This window comes from Nerophis ophidion, linkage group LG09 (genome assembly GCF_033978795.1).
Source record: "Nerophis ophidion isolate RoL-2023_Sa linkage group LG09, RoL_Noph_v1.0, whole genome shotgun sequence".
Taxonomy (NCBI): domain Eukaryota; kingdom Metazoa; phylum Chordata; class Actinopteri; order Syngnathiformes; family Syngnathidae; genus Nerophis; species Nerophis ophidion.
The window spans coordinates 59,434,231-59,449,242 of record NC_084619.1 but is presented as its reverse complement, the minus strand read 5'-3'; the positions used below and the strand labels follow the sequence as shown (position 1 = coordinate 59,449,242).

At 43.4% G+C, this 15,012-nt stretch overlaps 1 protein-coding gene across 2 annotated transcripts in view; it reads left to right on the top strand.

Moving 5' to 3' along the window:
• The first annotated feature begins 928 nt into the window (after positions 1 to 928).
• LOC133559524 (cadherin-11-like) overlaps positions 929 to 15,012 on the top strand; it is a 165,908-nt gene continuing 151,824 nt past the window's right edge. For both annotated transcript variants that reach the window (XM_061911368.1, XM_061911369.1), the window contains exon 1: positions 929 to 1,156. The gene's annotated coding sequence lies outside the window, so the exon portion shown is untranslated. The remainder of the gene's footprint in view (positions 1,157 to 15,012) is intronic.

The window sequence follows — 15,012 nt, the reverse complement described above, 5'->3', positions numbered from 1 at the left end:
ATATATAACTATATAACAATGATAACTAGGTATATGTGTAAAGTTGAAAAAAAACTATATATGAATATAATAGAATTATATGTCTATTTGTATAATTGAAAATACAACTATAATAGAATGATAAATATGTACATTTGTATGGTTTGAAAATATAACTATATATCATTATTTTAGACTGATATGTATATTTGTATAGTTAAACACATAACTATATACGTGTATAACAGAATGATATATTTGTATAGTTGAATATAATAAGATATGTATATTTGTATAGTTGAAAATACAACCGGTGGTCCGACAGAGCGGCAGGGCACGCTTGAGCCCGGCCCAAAATGGCGGCGAGGAGGCGGAGAATTCGAGGCGAGCGGCGAGGCGGGACGTGCCGGGAGCGACCCCACAAGCGAGATCCGGTGCGTGGATGGCGCACCTGGATACGATTGACGTATCTCCTCTCAATGTATAAATGGGGAGAAGGAGGAGAAAACGGGCAGAAGGAGTTGGAGAGCCCGCACCAGAGACAGAGAGCAAGAGGCAGACGAGAGGCAGTGGAGAAGGAAGTAGCTGCAAAGTGACCCGACCTACACTAAGGTTTATTTGAAAAAATAAACAAAAGTCAAACCTGCTCAAGATTGTCCTTCCTTGGTGGTCAATGGAACCCGCACGACGGCATGAATCCGTCACAACTATATATGAATATAATAGAATGATAAATATGTATATTTGTATAGTTGAAAATAGATTTATACAATAGAATGCTAAATACATATTTGTATCGTTGAATGACTGGGATGATTAAATGGGCAGAGAAGAGCCCCCTTCCCCTCTTCTGCTCCTCCCTCTCTCTCGCTCTCTTTTCACGCCCCCTCCCTCTCCCTCTCCCTCTCCCTCTCCCTCTCTCTCCCTCTCTCTCTCTCGGCGGGGGACGGACGCGTCATTGACGGCAACATCTCCAGACGGCAGCCAGGAGGAGCGAGAAGGATGCTGCGCTGACATCGCTCCCCTGCTCTCTCACCAGCTGGACTCTACAGTGGATCTTCTCTGCTTGTGGACTGTGGATCTTCTCACACCTGGCTTAGTGTTTTTGGTTTGCCATTTTCTAACCGGGAGGAATTTTTTTTTAATTGTACTTTTATTTTTTGGTGGACTCTTGGAGGTAAGCAGCACTTGATGGTGTGGAATGTTCCTGGATCCTTGGTGATTATTGGGGGGGGGGGGGGGGGGGGGGGGGGGAGACAGATGGAGCTTAATTGTCTTTTAGAGGCAAGTGTGTGTGTGTGTGTGCAACTTAACCCCCCCCCCCCCCCCCCAACCCCCTCCTCACCAGTATCCTCCATGAGAACCAGTGTCCTCTGCAGTGGACGTTTGTCCCGTGCATCCCAGCGTTCTCCGGTGAGGAACGTAACAGAATGATCCCTCCAGGGGATGTTCTTGAGGGAAAGGTGCAATTGTTGCACGAGGTGAAGCGGGAAAAGATGGAGGACGGGGGTCTCCTCCTCCTCCATGCCGGAGATGCTTTCTGCAGCTGTAGACTAGACGTCCGGAGGGAACCGTCTCGCGAACAATACTTCATCTCAAACTCCTGCGGTTACCTCTGGAAAAAAAAAAAGGAAGGGAAAAAAATGGAGGGGTGCTGGGAGTAATTACTAGGCACGGGCTTTTATTTTGGTGAGCCGTTTGTGGTTTTTTTTTTGCTGCTTTTATGTTTGCCTTCTCCAAAGTTGCAGTCGTGGCTTTTCTCCCTCCTTGCGTCCACGTTTCATCACTTCGTGACCCCGATGTCCTCTCTGGAGGCGTCCCGCTCCGCCGGTGTCTGCTGGAGTCGTCCTGAGCTCTGTTGTGTTGGAAGTCATTGTTGATGTCGTGTGTGTGTGTGTGTGTGTGTGTGTGTGTGTGTGTGTGTGTGTGTGTGTGTGTGTGTGTGTGTGTGTGTGTGTGTGTGTGCGTGTGTGTGTGTGTGCGTGTCCCCGCCGCACTAAACGCAGCTTCTGGTTGGATTCGCTCGCGATGCGCCCGAAATCTGCAAGCTGCTGCTGGCTGGCAACCAAACACACACAAATTGAAGGATGTTCATCTCGGGAATCTTCACTTTCAGATTGTGTCGTTCAACCTATACCAATATAAATCCCCCTAGAGGGTCCCATTGTCCTCTGGAGTGGACGTTTGTCTCGCGAGTGTACTATGCAGGGCAACATGTATGTCGCCGGTGTGCTCTGCAGTGGACATTTGTCAAAAGTGTCCTCTACAGTGGACATGTGTGTAGCCGGTGTCCTCTATAGTGGACATTTGTCAAAAGTGTCCTCTACAGTGGACATGTGTGTAGCCGGTGTCCTCTATAGTGGACATTTGTCAAAAGTGTCCTCTACAGTGGACATGTGTGTAGCCGGTGTCCTCTATAGTCGACATTTGTCAAAAGTGTCCTCTACAGTGGACATGTGTGTAGCCGGTGTCCTCTATAGTGGACATTTGTCAAAAGTGTCCTCTACAGTGGACATGTGTGTAGCCGGTGTCCTCTATAGTCGACATTTGTGTAGCCGGTGTCCTCTATAGTGGACATTTGTGTAGCCCTTGTCCTTGCTAGTGTCCTCTACAGTGGTCATTTGTCAAAAAAGTGTCCTCTACAGTGGACATTTGTGTAGCAGCTGTCCTCTATAGTGGACATTTGTGTAGCCCTTGTCCTTGCTAGTGAGCTCTACAGTGGACATTTGTCAATAAAGTGTCCTCTACAGTGGACATTTGTTTAGCCGGTGTCCTCTATAGTGGACATTTATGTAGCCCTTTTCCTTGCCAGAGTTCTCTGCAGTGGACATTTGTCAAACGTGTCCTCTACTGTGGAAATTTGTGTAGCCCCTTGTCCTTTATAGTGAACATTTCTGCACCCTTTGTCCTTTATAGTGGACATTTGTGTAGCATGTGTCCTCTACAGTGGACATTTGTGTAGCCGGTGTCCTCTATAGTGGACATTTGTGTAGCCCTTGTACTTGCCAGTGTGCTCTACAGTGGATATTTGTCAAAAGTGTCCTTTACAGTGGACATTTGTGTAGCCCTTTTCCTTGCCAGTGTGCTCTGCAGTGGACATTTGTCAAAAGTGTCCTCTGTAGTGGACATTTGTGTAGCCCTTGTCCTTGCTAGTGTGCTCTACAGTGGACATTTGTCAAAAGTGTCCTCTACAGTGGACATTTGTGTAGCCCCTGTCCTTGCCAGTGTGCTCTACAGTGGACATTTGTCAAAAGTGTCCTCTGTAGTGGACATTTGTGTAGCCCTTGTCCTTGCTAGTGTGCTCTACAGTGGACATTTGTCAAAAGTGTCCTCTACAGTGGACATTTATGTAGCACTTGTCCTTGCCAGTGTGCTCTACAGTGGACATTTGTCAAAAGTGTCCTCTACAGTGGACATTTGTGTAGCCCTTGTCCTTTATAGTCAACATTTCTACAGCCCTTGTCTTTTATAATGGACATTTCTGCGGACCTTGTCCTTTATAGTGGACATTTCTGCAGCCCTTTGTCCTTTATAGTGGACATTTGTGTAGCATGTGTCCTCTACAGTGGACAGGTGTGTAGCCGGTGTCCTCTGTAGTGGACATTTGTGTAGCCTTGTCCCTGCCAGTGTGCTCTACAGTGGACATTTGTCAAAAGTGTCCTCTGTAGTGGACATGTGTAGCCCTTGTCCTTGCCAGTGTGCCCTACAGTGGACATTTGTCAAAAGTGTCCTTTACAGTGGACATTTGTGTAGCCCCTGTCCTTAATAGTGAACATTTCTGCACCCTTTGTCCTTTATAGTGGACATTTGTGTAGCATGTGTCCTCTACAGTGGACATTTGTGTAGCCCTTGTCCTTTATAGTCAACATTTCTACAGCCCTTGTCTTTTATAGTGGAAATTTCTGCGGAACTTGTCCTTTATAGTGGACATTTCTGCAGCCCTTTGTCCTTTATAGTGGACATTTGTGTAGCATGTGTCCTCTACAGTGGACATTTGTGTAGCCATTGTCCTTGCCAGTGTGCTCTACAGTTGACATTTGCTCGAAAGTGTCCTCTGTAGTAGACATTTGTGTAGCCCTTGTCCTTGCCAGTGTGCTCTACAATGGACATTTGTCAAAAGGGTCCTTTACAGTGGACATTTGTGTAGCCCTTGTCCTTTATAGTGAACATTTCTGCACCCTTTGTCCTTTATAGTGGACATTTGTGTTGCATGTGTCCTCTACAGTGGAAATTTGTGTAGCCGGTGTCCTTTATAGTCAACATTTGTGTAGCCCCTGTCCTTGCCAGTGTGCTCTACAGTGGACATTTGTGTAGCTCTTGTCCTTGCCAGTGTGCTCTACAGTGGACATTTGTCAAAAGTGTCCTTTACAGTGGACATTTGTGTAGCCTTGTCCTTTATAGTGAACATTTCTGCACCCTTTGTCCTTTATAGTGGACATTTGTGTAGCATGTGTCCTCTACAGTGGATATTTGTGTACTCTGTGTCCTCTACAGTGGCTATTTGAGGGGAAAGTGTCCTTTAAAGTGGACATTTGTCGAGACAATCTCCTCTATAGTGGACATTTGTGTACTCTGTGTGCTCTACAGTGGACATTTGTGGGGATCAAGTCCTTTAAAGTGGACATTTGTCGAGACAGTGGACATTTGTGTAGCATGTGTCCTCTACAGTGGATACTTGTGGGGACGGTGTCCTTTAAAGTGGACATTTGTCGAGACAATGTCCACTATAGTGGAAATTTGTGTAGCCAGTGTGCTCTACAGTGGACATTTGTGTAGCCATTGTCCTTTATAATGGACATGTGTGTAGCCTGTGTTTTCTACAGTGGATATTTTGTGGGGGACCGTGTCCCTTTAAAGTGGACATTTGTCGAGACAATGGCTTTTATAGCGGACATTTGCGCAGCCAGTGTGCTCTACAGTGGACATTTGTGTAGCCCTTGTCCTTTATAGTGGACATTTGTGTAGCCTGTGCTCTACAGTGGACATTTGACATTTGGGGGGGGGGGGCATGTCCTTTAAAGTGGACATTTGTGGGGACTGTCTTCTATTGTGGAAATTTGTGGAGACAGTGTCCTCTGCTGGGAACATCTGTGTAGCTAGTGTCTACAGTGGATATATGTGTAGCTAGTGTCCCCTACAGTGGACATTTGTGGAGACAGTGTCCTGTATTGCGGACATTTGTGTAGCCGGTGTCCTCTACAGTGGACATTTGTGGAGAAAGTGTCCGGTATTGCGGACATTTGTGTAGTCGGTGTCCTATACAGTGGACATTTATGTAGCCGGTGTCCTCTACAGTGGACATTTGTTTACCCCTTGTCCTTTATAGTGGACATTTGTGTACCCGGTGTCCTCAACAGTGGAGATTTGCATAGTGGTGTCCTCTACAGTAGACATTTGTGGAGTATTTGTCCTCTTCAGTGGACATTTGCGTAGCGGTGTTCTCTAAAGCAGACATTTGTGGAGTGTGTGTCCTCTACAGTTAACATTTATGGAGTGTGTGTCCTTTACAGTGGACATTTGTGGAGAATGTGTCCTCTACAGTGAACATTTGTGGAGTATGTGTCCACTATAATAGACATTTGTGTAAGCCAGTGCCCTCTGTAGAGGACATTTGTGGAATATGTGTCTTATACAGTGGACATTTGTGAGCTAGCATCCTCTACAGTGGACATTTGTGGAGCTTCCGTCCTCTATTGTGGACCGTTGTGGAGTAAGTGTCTTCTACAGTAGACATTTGTGGAATATGTGTCCTCTACAGTGGACATTTATGGAGTATGTGTCCTCTATAGTGGACATTTGTGGAGAATGTGTCCTCTACAGTGAAAATTTGTGGATTATGTGTCATATATAGTGGACATTTGTTTAGCCAGTGCCCTCTGTAGTGGACATTTGTGGAGTATGTGTCCTCTACAGTGGAAATTTGTGGAGCTAGTGTCCTCTGAAGAGGACTTTTTTGGAGCTTGCTTCCTGTATTGTGGACATGTGTGGAGAATGTGTCCTCTACAGTGGACATTTGTGTATCTTGTGTGCGCTATAGTGGACATTGTTGGAATATGTGTCCTCTACAGTGGATATTTATGGAGTGTGTGTCCTCTACAGTGGACATTTGTGGAGTATGTGTCCTCTACAGTGGGTATTTGTGGAGCTAGCAGCCTCTATAGTGGACATTTTTGGAGCTTGCCTCCTTTATTGTGGACATTTGTGGAGAATGTGTCCTTTAACAGTGGACATGTGTGTACCTTGTGTCCTCTATAGTGGACATTTGTGGAGTATATGTCCTCTACAGGGGACATTTGTGGAGTATGTGTCCTCTACAGCGGATATTTGTGGAGTATGTGTCCTCTACAGTGGACATTTGTGGAGTATGTGTCCTCTACAGTGGACATTTGTGGAGGATGTGTCCTCTACAGCGGATATTTGTGGAGTATGTGTCCTCTACAGTGGACATTTGTGGAGTATGTGTCCTCTACAGTGGACATTTGTGGAGGATGTGTCCTCTACAGCGGATATTTGTGGAGTATGTGTCCTCTACAGTGGACATTTGTGGAGTATATGTCCTCTACAGTGGACATTTGTGGAGGATGTGTCCTCTACAGCGGATATTTGTGGAGTATGTGTCCTCTACAGTGGACATTTGTGGAGTATGTGTCCTCTACAGTGGACATTTGTGGAGGATGTGTCCTCTACAGTGGATATTTGTGGAGTATGTGTTTCTACAATGGGCATTTGTGGAGCTAGCGTCCTCTATAATGGACATTTGTGGAGTAGGTGTCCTTTTACAGTGGACATGTGTGTACCTTGTGTCCTCTATAGTGGACATTTGTGGAGTATATGTCCTCTACAGTGGACATCTGTGGAGTGTGTGTCCTCTACAGTGGACATTTGTGGAGTATGTTGTCCACTATAGTGGACATTTGTGTACCTAGTGTCCTCTATAGTGTACATTTGTGTACCTAGTGTCCTCTACAGTGGACATCTGTGGAGCTAGTGTCCTCTACAGTGGACATTTGTGGAGTATGTGTCCTCTACAGTGGACATCTGTGGAGTATGTTGTCCACTATAGTGGACATTTGTGTACCTAGTGTCCTCTATAGTGGACATTTGTGGAGTATGTGTCCTCTACAGTGGACATCTGTGGAATGTGTGTCCTCTACAGGGACATTTGTGGGGTATGTGTCCACTATAGTGGACATTTTGTGTACCTGGTGTCCTACAGTGGACATTTGTGGATCTAGTGTCCTCTGCAGTGGACATTTTTGGAGCTAGCGTCCTCTGTAGTGGACACGCACCAAAGTGTGAAATACGTAAGAATTTGAAATCGGCCCCAGAGAAATGTCCACTACAGAGGACGCTGGCTCTCACTTTTGGACGGGGGACATACACAAATCCAGCAATTAGACACCCCCCTCCCCCCAGCCCATCCCTCTCCTCTTTGAGGTCTTCTCCGCTGACACTTGGTACTTTCCACTCCAAAAGCGGCGCAGCTGAAGACTCGTTCAAAGACGGCGTCTGATGTGGTTCCTCCAAGCCCCGCCCACTGGAGCCACTTGAAAGTGGCCGCATGAGCTTTGAGGAGCACGAGCGCTTCATTTATCACGCCGTGATCGTCGTATTTATATTTCAACGGGCGCCAGCTGCCGCTCCTCACCGGGAGAGAGCCAAAGGTTCCGGTGAGGGCGAAGGCGAAGGCGAAGGCGTCATTCCGCGCTCGACAACAGAGGGAGCTGTTGGCCTTCGCTGCAACACAACATCTGCACTTTCATTTTCTTACCTAAAAGCTGCTGCTCGTCCCCGGAGGGCTGCACTCAGAGATGGAGGTCCTCGGTCTCCCCGGGGGACACCAGATTTAATCCGACACACAAGTCCAGTCTGCACAAGACCGGCTTCTGTTCCCTCCCAGACGGAGAGGTGGGGGGGAAGGGAGTAGAAGGGGGACTTCTACCATTTTGCCCTGGTGACACATTCTTCGACCTGTCTCTCTCGCTCTCGTCCACACTTTGTCCCTTTCCCTCCATGAAGACCTGGAATAATCGTCTTGATTATGAGAGGAGTCAGACAGGAGTGTGAGGAGTGTGGAATGAGTGGTGCTGACCTGTGGTCCTGGAACACCACCCTGACGCCTCGGTCTGCTCCTGATCCCAAGTCCCTTCAGGTGTGGACCTGGTTGTCCATTAAGGTGTGGACCTGGAAGCAAACACCCTACTTTTAATCCCGGGCTTCCCCGACACAACAGGAGAGTCACAACATTGCATCTCAGTCAATATCTTGGCTATATGATAATGTTGTGTAAAATATTGACATTTCGATACCAATTCGATACCAACACACAAATGATATTTTGATACCTGCTATTTGCAGTATCTTCAGTACCGAATACTGTACAACACTTGCATGAGTAAGGGTACAAATCATTGTAGCTATATTTAGCGAGTAGAAGTACATATTTGTAGCTATATTTAGCGAGTAGAAGTACATATTTGTAGCTATATTTAGTGAGTAGTAGTACATAATTGTTGCTATATTTAGCGAGTAGAAGTACATATTTGTAGCTATATTTAGCGAGTAGTAGTACATAATTGTTGCTATATTTAGCGAGTAGAAGTAAATATTTGTCGCTATATTTAGTTAGTATAGGTACATATTTGTAGCTATATTTAGCGAGTAGAAGTACATATTTGTAGTTATATTTAGTGAGTAAGCGTACATATGTATAGCTATATTTAGCGAATAGGGGTACATATTTGTAGCTATATTTAGCGAGTAGGGGTACATATTTGTAGCTATATTTGTGAGTAGAGGTACATATTTGTAGCTATATTTAGTGAGTAGAGGTAAATATTTGTAGCTATATTTAGTGAGTAGAGGTAAATATTTTCAGCTATATTTAGCAAGTAGGTGTACATATTTGTAGTTATATTTAGTTAGTAGAATTACATATTTGTAGCTATATTTAATGAGTAGAGTCACATATTTGTGGCTATATTTAGCGAGAAAAGGTACATATTTGTAGTTATATTTAGTGAGTAGGAGTACATATTTGTAGCTATATTTAGTGAGTAGAAGTACATATTTCCAGCTATATTTAGCGAGTAGGGGTATTTATAACTATGTTTGATGATTAGGGGTACGCATTTGTAGCTATATTTAGCGAGTTGTTGTGCACTTTTCTACCACTTGTGGCAGTAATGACAATAACAAGCAGGATCAATCTGGAGCTCAAGTCACAGTAAAGTTTCTTAAGCACCAAAAATATGACTAAAGTGGTGAAGCTGTATTTTTATTTGCATTTTAATTTTATTGATAGGTTTAGTAAGAAACATATTTACTATTATTTTAGTTTTTTTTTGTTTTGTTATTTTGTGTTTATAATTACTTATGTTTTCTAATCAGCCTGGCCTAAGCCTAAAGTTTACATGTTCAAGAAATAACAGTCAGAGAGATCTTTAGAGTTATTTTCTGGCCAAATGATGACATCTCTTGTTACGTACTGCGGCTTTAAGCGCCGCTATTATTGCGATTGTGCTTTTTGGCGGGGTTTTTAACGTGTTAATGTCAGAGTGGGACTGTTACATACTGTTGCTTTAAGTGCAACGAGGTTGACCCAAGCGCTGCTTACTACCCACCACAATGGAGCGGGTGGTCTGGGGTCACCGCGGTTACAGCGGAGAGGTCCGAGTTAGCGACACTATTGAGAGGCGTGAGAATTACATATCGCGGCTTTAAGTGGTGTGGAAGGGCTGGTACTGGAAGTCGTTACGGTGACGAGCTAATAAGCTACTTGTAGCATCCTGTTGTGGAGGACAAACTGGTACTCGGGTTGTCCCGATATCAACATCTTGGTACCGATACCGAAATGTATTTCGATAGTTTTGTTAATAAAAAGGAATGTCATTATTGGCTTTATTTTTGCAGAAAATAGGATTTCAAAAAAATATAGATGTAATCCGTATAGTATCAAGTATATATCGATTGTTATCGTTACTATCGATATCTGTGTAGATCCACCCATGTGTTTACATTTTCACACACACACGAGGTGTGGCAAGATTATTCTCTGCATTTGAGCCATCATTCTTGATCACCCCCTGGGAGGTGAGGGGAGCAGTGAGCAGCAGCGGTGGTCTCGCCCGGGAATAATTTTTGAGTCATTGGTACTTTAAATTAACAATTGAGGAGCACTAGTTTGCCGTTACCGGTGAGCTATTGTATCCTGCGTAGTGAAGCATGTTCAGCTATTCCTCGTCCTGAGGGATGATACTTGAAAGAAACATTATTTGTCTCCACGGCGACGGCGGTTAGTGATTTCGAAGGAGCTGTAACATGACAGGAGGACAGTAGCCGCTAGCTGGCTTTGTTTGCAAGCATGCAAAAGGATGCTTCGGTGCTTATATTTCCACCTTCATCATTAGTTTCGAATCATCTGTCTTCACACCGTTTCTGCTTGCATGTGTTCCGTGTGTGTGTGTGTTGACTCACGCGCCCCTCGGCTCATACAACCTGTATCGTCACCACGATTAGAAATAACCATTAATAATAACCTTTTTTGTGTGTGTGTGTGTGTGTGTGTGTGTGCGTGAGTGTGTTCTGGCAATTCTTACTTAATGGGGACATCGCTCTGTTTACACACCTTTAGGGGGCTTCTGACGGTATGGGGACCGGAAAAAAAACAGGTCCCCTAAAGGGAAACCTTTTTAAATGATAGCCAAATCCATTTTGAAGATGCCTAAGTGATGTTTACTGGTTGGTTTGTGAGTGAACTTTTTTTTTTTAAATGGTCCTCGGAAGTCACGAACAAATTTCTGTGAATAATGCAAAATTATTTAAATTTGGTCCCCATGAACCATATTAACTCTTTTTCCCCAGGGTCCGCAGTAAGTATGATCAGCACATTACTTCATCAATCCAAAGATTTAAAGACAAGTATGAGATAACTGGGCAGTGGCCATTTTACCACATTTATTTTATGCCTCCACAACCTGTAGAAAGGGTGGTCCCCACAAGTTCTGAACAACAACTTGTTCCCCATTCCAAATAATAACCAGTATGTGTGTATATGTGTATGTGTGTACGTGTGTGTGTGTGTGTGTGTGTGTGTGTGTGTGTGTGTGCGTGTGTGTGTGTGTGTGTGTGTGTGTGTGTGTGTGTGGCCGCGATCGATGTTAATTCGGGATTAAGGAGCGAAGTCATCGATTAGGCTATTGATGATCAGAAGGCAGCGTGGACGGCCTTATTGAGGGGGCGAGAATGAGAATTGATTAGCTCAGATAGGGAGCAGTATTGATTAGAGTGTGTGCGTGCGTGTGTGCGCGCTAACATCTTTACTGTGAGGACATTTGTCTCCAGGTGGACATTTTAGGCTGGAGCCCAGAACACTGAACGGGCAGGTAGTCAGATGGTCGAAGGTAGGGAAGGATAAAAAAAACAAAAAACTAAAAATATTCACATTTTTGGAAGATCGGTATTAAAAAAAAAAAAGTTTTATAAGAATCAATATTTTAAAATACGTTTTCTAGGCCATCTCCATGCATCCAGAATTACAATTTCTTAATCATCCAGACTCAAAATCGATTCAAAGTACATTTTTAAATCCTTTCATATATTTTAAAAACATTCAGTATATATTATATACATACAGATATTTTTTTTATTGTATTTAATTATTTTTACATTTTTTGTATTAATCCATTCATCCATACATCCGTACATTTTCGAGAAAGTTTTACATCCTTCCATGATTTTGTAAAATATACAGTATATTGATTTTAGGTTGCCCTGAAGAATTTGGAGGTGATCCTCCTTTTACTGTCCCATTTACTCTGTATAAAGTACCAATTCCATTGGCAGCAAAACAGGCCCGGAGCATAATACTACCATCACCATGCTTGACGGTAGGCATGGTTTTCCTGGGATTAAAGGCCTCACATTTCTCCCCAAAACATATTGCTGGGTATTGTGGCTAAACAGATCCATTTTTGTTTCATCCGACCACATAACTTTCCTCCAGAAGGTCTTATCTTTGTCCATGTGATCAGCAGCAAACTTTAAAACCTCTAAAGCAGGGGTGTCAAACTCAAATACAGAGTGGGCCAAAATTTAAAACTGAACAAAGATGCGGGCCAAGGTTGAACTAATGAACCTTTTAATAGGGACCCAAACAAGTTTTGCATTGAAAATTGAACAAGCAAAGGCTTATATAACTTTATAGCGACATGCAAAATAGAATTTCAAATAATAATAACAATAATTAAAAAATATCAATGGCATATCAAATAAAATTGAAATAAAAATTCAATGCCTCTTTTTTATTTGCAGCCTTTTGAGGTAAATATCAAAATAAACTTTTTCAACAGGACAATAATACATTTGAAAGTAAAATAACAATAAGGAATGAATCAAACAGTCAAGCCTTGAAGTAGCAAGAGAAAGTGAATGAATAAAACGTTATTTATTGCTCAGTTTGCTACACTGATTTGCTTTAACAACGCTTATATAACCTAATATTGCAAAATCAACTTTCAAAAAACAAACGAAAAAACATCACAGAAATAACTTTTTAATAAAAAATGTAATGCCTCTTTTCTATTTGCAGCCTTCTGAGGTAAATATCAACATTAACTTTTTCCACAAGCTAATACATTTAAAAATAAAATAACAATGAGGTGGTTGGGGTTAGGAGTTGGCGGGGTTCGGTGGTAGCGGGGGTGTATATTGTAGCATCCCGGAAGAGTTAGTGCTGCAAGGGGTTCTGGGTATTTGTTCTGTTGTGTTCATGTTGTGTTTAGGTGCGGTTGTTCTCCAGAAATGTGTTTGTCATTCTTGTTTGGTGTGGGTTCACAGTTTGGCGCATACTTGTAAGAGTGTTAAAGTTGTTTATACGGCCACCCTCAGTGTGACCTGTATGGCGGTTGATCAAGTATGTGTTGCATTCACTTGTGTGTGTGTGCGTGTGTGTGTGTGGTGTGCGTGTGTGTGTGTACAAGCCGCATATACTATGTGACTTGGCCGGCACGCTGTATGTACAGAGGAAAAATAGACGTAAAGACAGGTTGTGGAGAACATTAAAGGCAGTACCTCTAAGGCACGACCCCAATATTGTTGTCCCGGGAGAAATTCGGGAGAATGGTTGCCCCGGGAGATTTTCGGGAGGGGCAATGAACTTCGGGAGTCTCCCGGGAAAATCATAAGGGTTGGCAAGTATGAGTTTAAGCGGTGAATGCGGTGTTACAGCGGCACCGCCGCTGTATAATATTGGCGGGCTAGCTCCAATGTTAATTTGATATTGCCTCAAGGGCCCAATGAAATTACACGGCGGGCCAAATTTGGCCCGCGGGCCAGAGTTTGACACCCATGCTCTAAAGGTTGAGTGGCCACATGCGTGGACAGCACCTTTTAGCTCTTATTTCCAAAAGTGTGTACACTACTGAATTGGGGTCTTATGGCCACTTATGTGGGGACTTATCCTGCCATCTGGTGGTGTCAGAAGAGTATAACATACAATGGAATTTGGGAAAAAAAAGGGTGAAAATAAGAATTAGCATGTCACTAAACATGAAGTACACGTTCGTGTACTTATGGACTAAGTACATCATATCAACGGATGTGTCAGGTTGAGTTGGTGACATATCCTAAGATGCAGAGAAGGCAGCAGGCATTGTGCAGGTAAATATGATTTAATTTTACACTAAAACAAGAACAAACAAAAGGCGCGCACAAAGCGGTGCAAACAAAAGGGTACAAAGAAAAGGCGCACACTAGGCGAAGAACAAACTTGGCTATGAACAAAAACTAGTAAAAACGCTAACTGTGCACTAGAAACAAAAACACTTACTGTGACACGAAGGAACTATGACATGAGCAGAGTGAACAGAAGTAGATACAGCAACAATGATAAGTATTAATGACATTGACAGGTAGTGGTGACAGTAATCCAGCACTGACTCGAGGAGTGGGCAGCTTTAAATAATTCCTGGCTGATTGACACCAGGTGTGGCCAGGTGCCATTCAGCCACAGGTGGGGAGACAAAGCACTCAGGGAGCGGTGACAGGAAAAAAAGAGGAAAAACTAAAACATGGCCAAACTGTCAGGGACAAGCCTGACAGGATGATTCTTAGTTTTTATTCTAATTAGGGTCCAGAAAGCCCAAATAGCAAAGAGAAATAAAAAAAAAGCATGTAAACAAACAGCTTGGGCCTGAAGAGGTTAAGGTGTGGTTTTCTGGAGCAAGGGCTTCCTTCTTGCATGGTAGCCTCTCAGTCCATGGCGATGCAAAACACGCTTGACTGTGGACACTGAGACCTGTGTTCCAGCAGCTTCCATTTCATTGCAGACCTGCTTTTTGGTGGTTTTCGGTTGAGTCTTGATCAACTTGACCAATTTTCTCTCAGTAGCAGGTGATAGCTTGCGTTTTCTTCCTGATTGTGGCAGTGAAAAAACTGTGCCATGCACTTTATACTTAAAAATTGCCTGCACAGTTGCATATATATATATATATATATATATACAGTATATATAATATTTTTTGGCATCCATACCCAATATTCACTCTGCCCTAAAAAACAATAATAACTGTCAACTATTGGTGAAACCAAACATAGCGTGGGCCTTTAAACGTGTCTGCTACCTGAAGGAAATCAAGTGCGAAGGTGAAGAAGATGTTTCACTTCATTTGCATTTCAGGGGATTCTGTGCCGCTCGGAATAATAAAGAAAAAAAAAAGCTGCAGATGTGGGTCAGAAAGAATTTGGAGGCTGGCTTAAATGCTAATTAATAATTCACAGTTGACACCACTCCTGGTTGGGAGTTAGCGAGACGGGGAAAAGAAAGGCTTTGCGGCGTGCGGGTCAAGGAGAGATTTAATGAGTCGTTTGCTTCTCATTATTGCCGATAATAATTATCAGCACGTGTGTGTACGTGTGCGTGTATGTGCGTGTGTGTATGTGTGTGTCATTCACAACTGTCTTCTCTTGAAGATGATCTTGTGACTAACGATCATTGCCATGAAAGCCAGCAGTGTGATGATGTCATCAACAGCT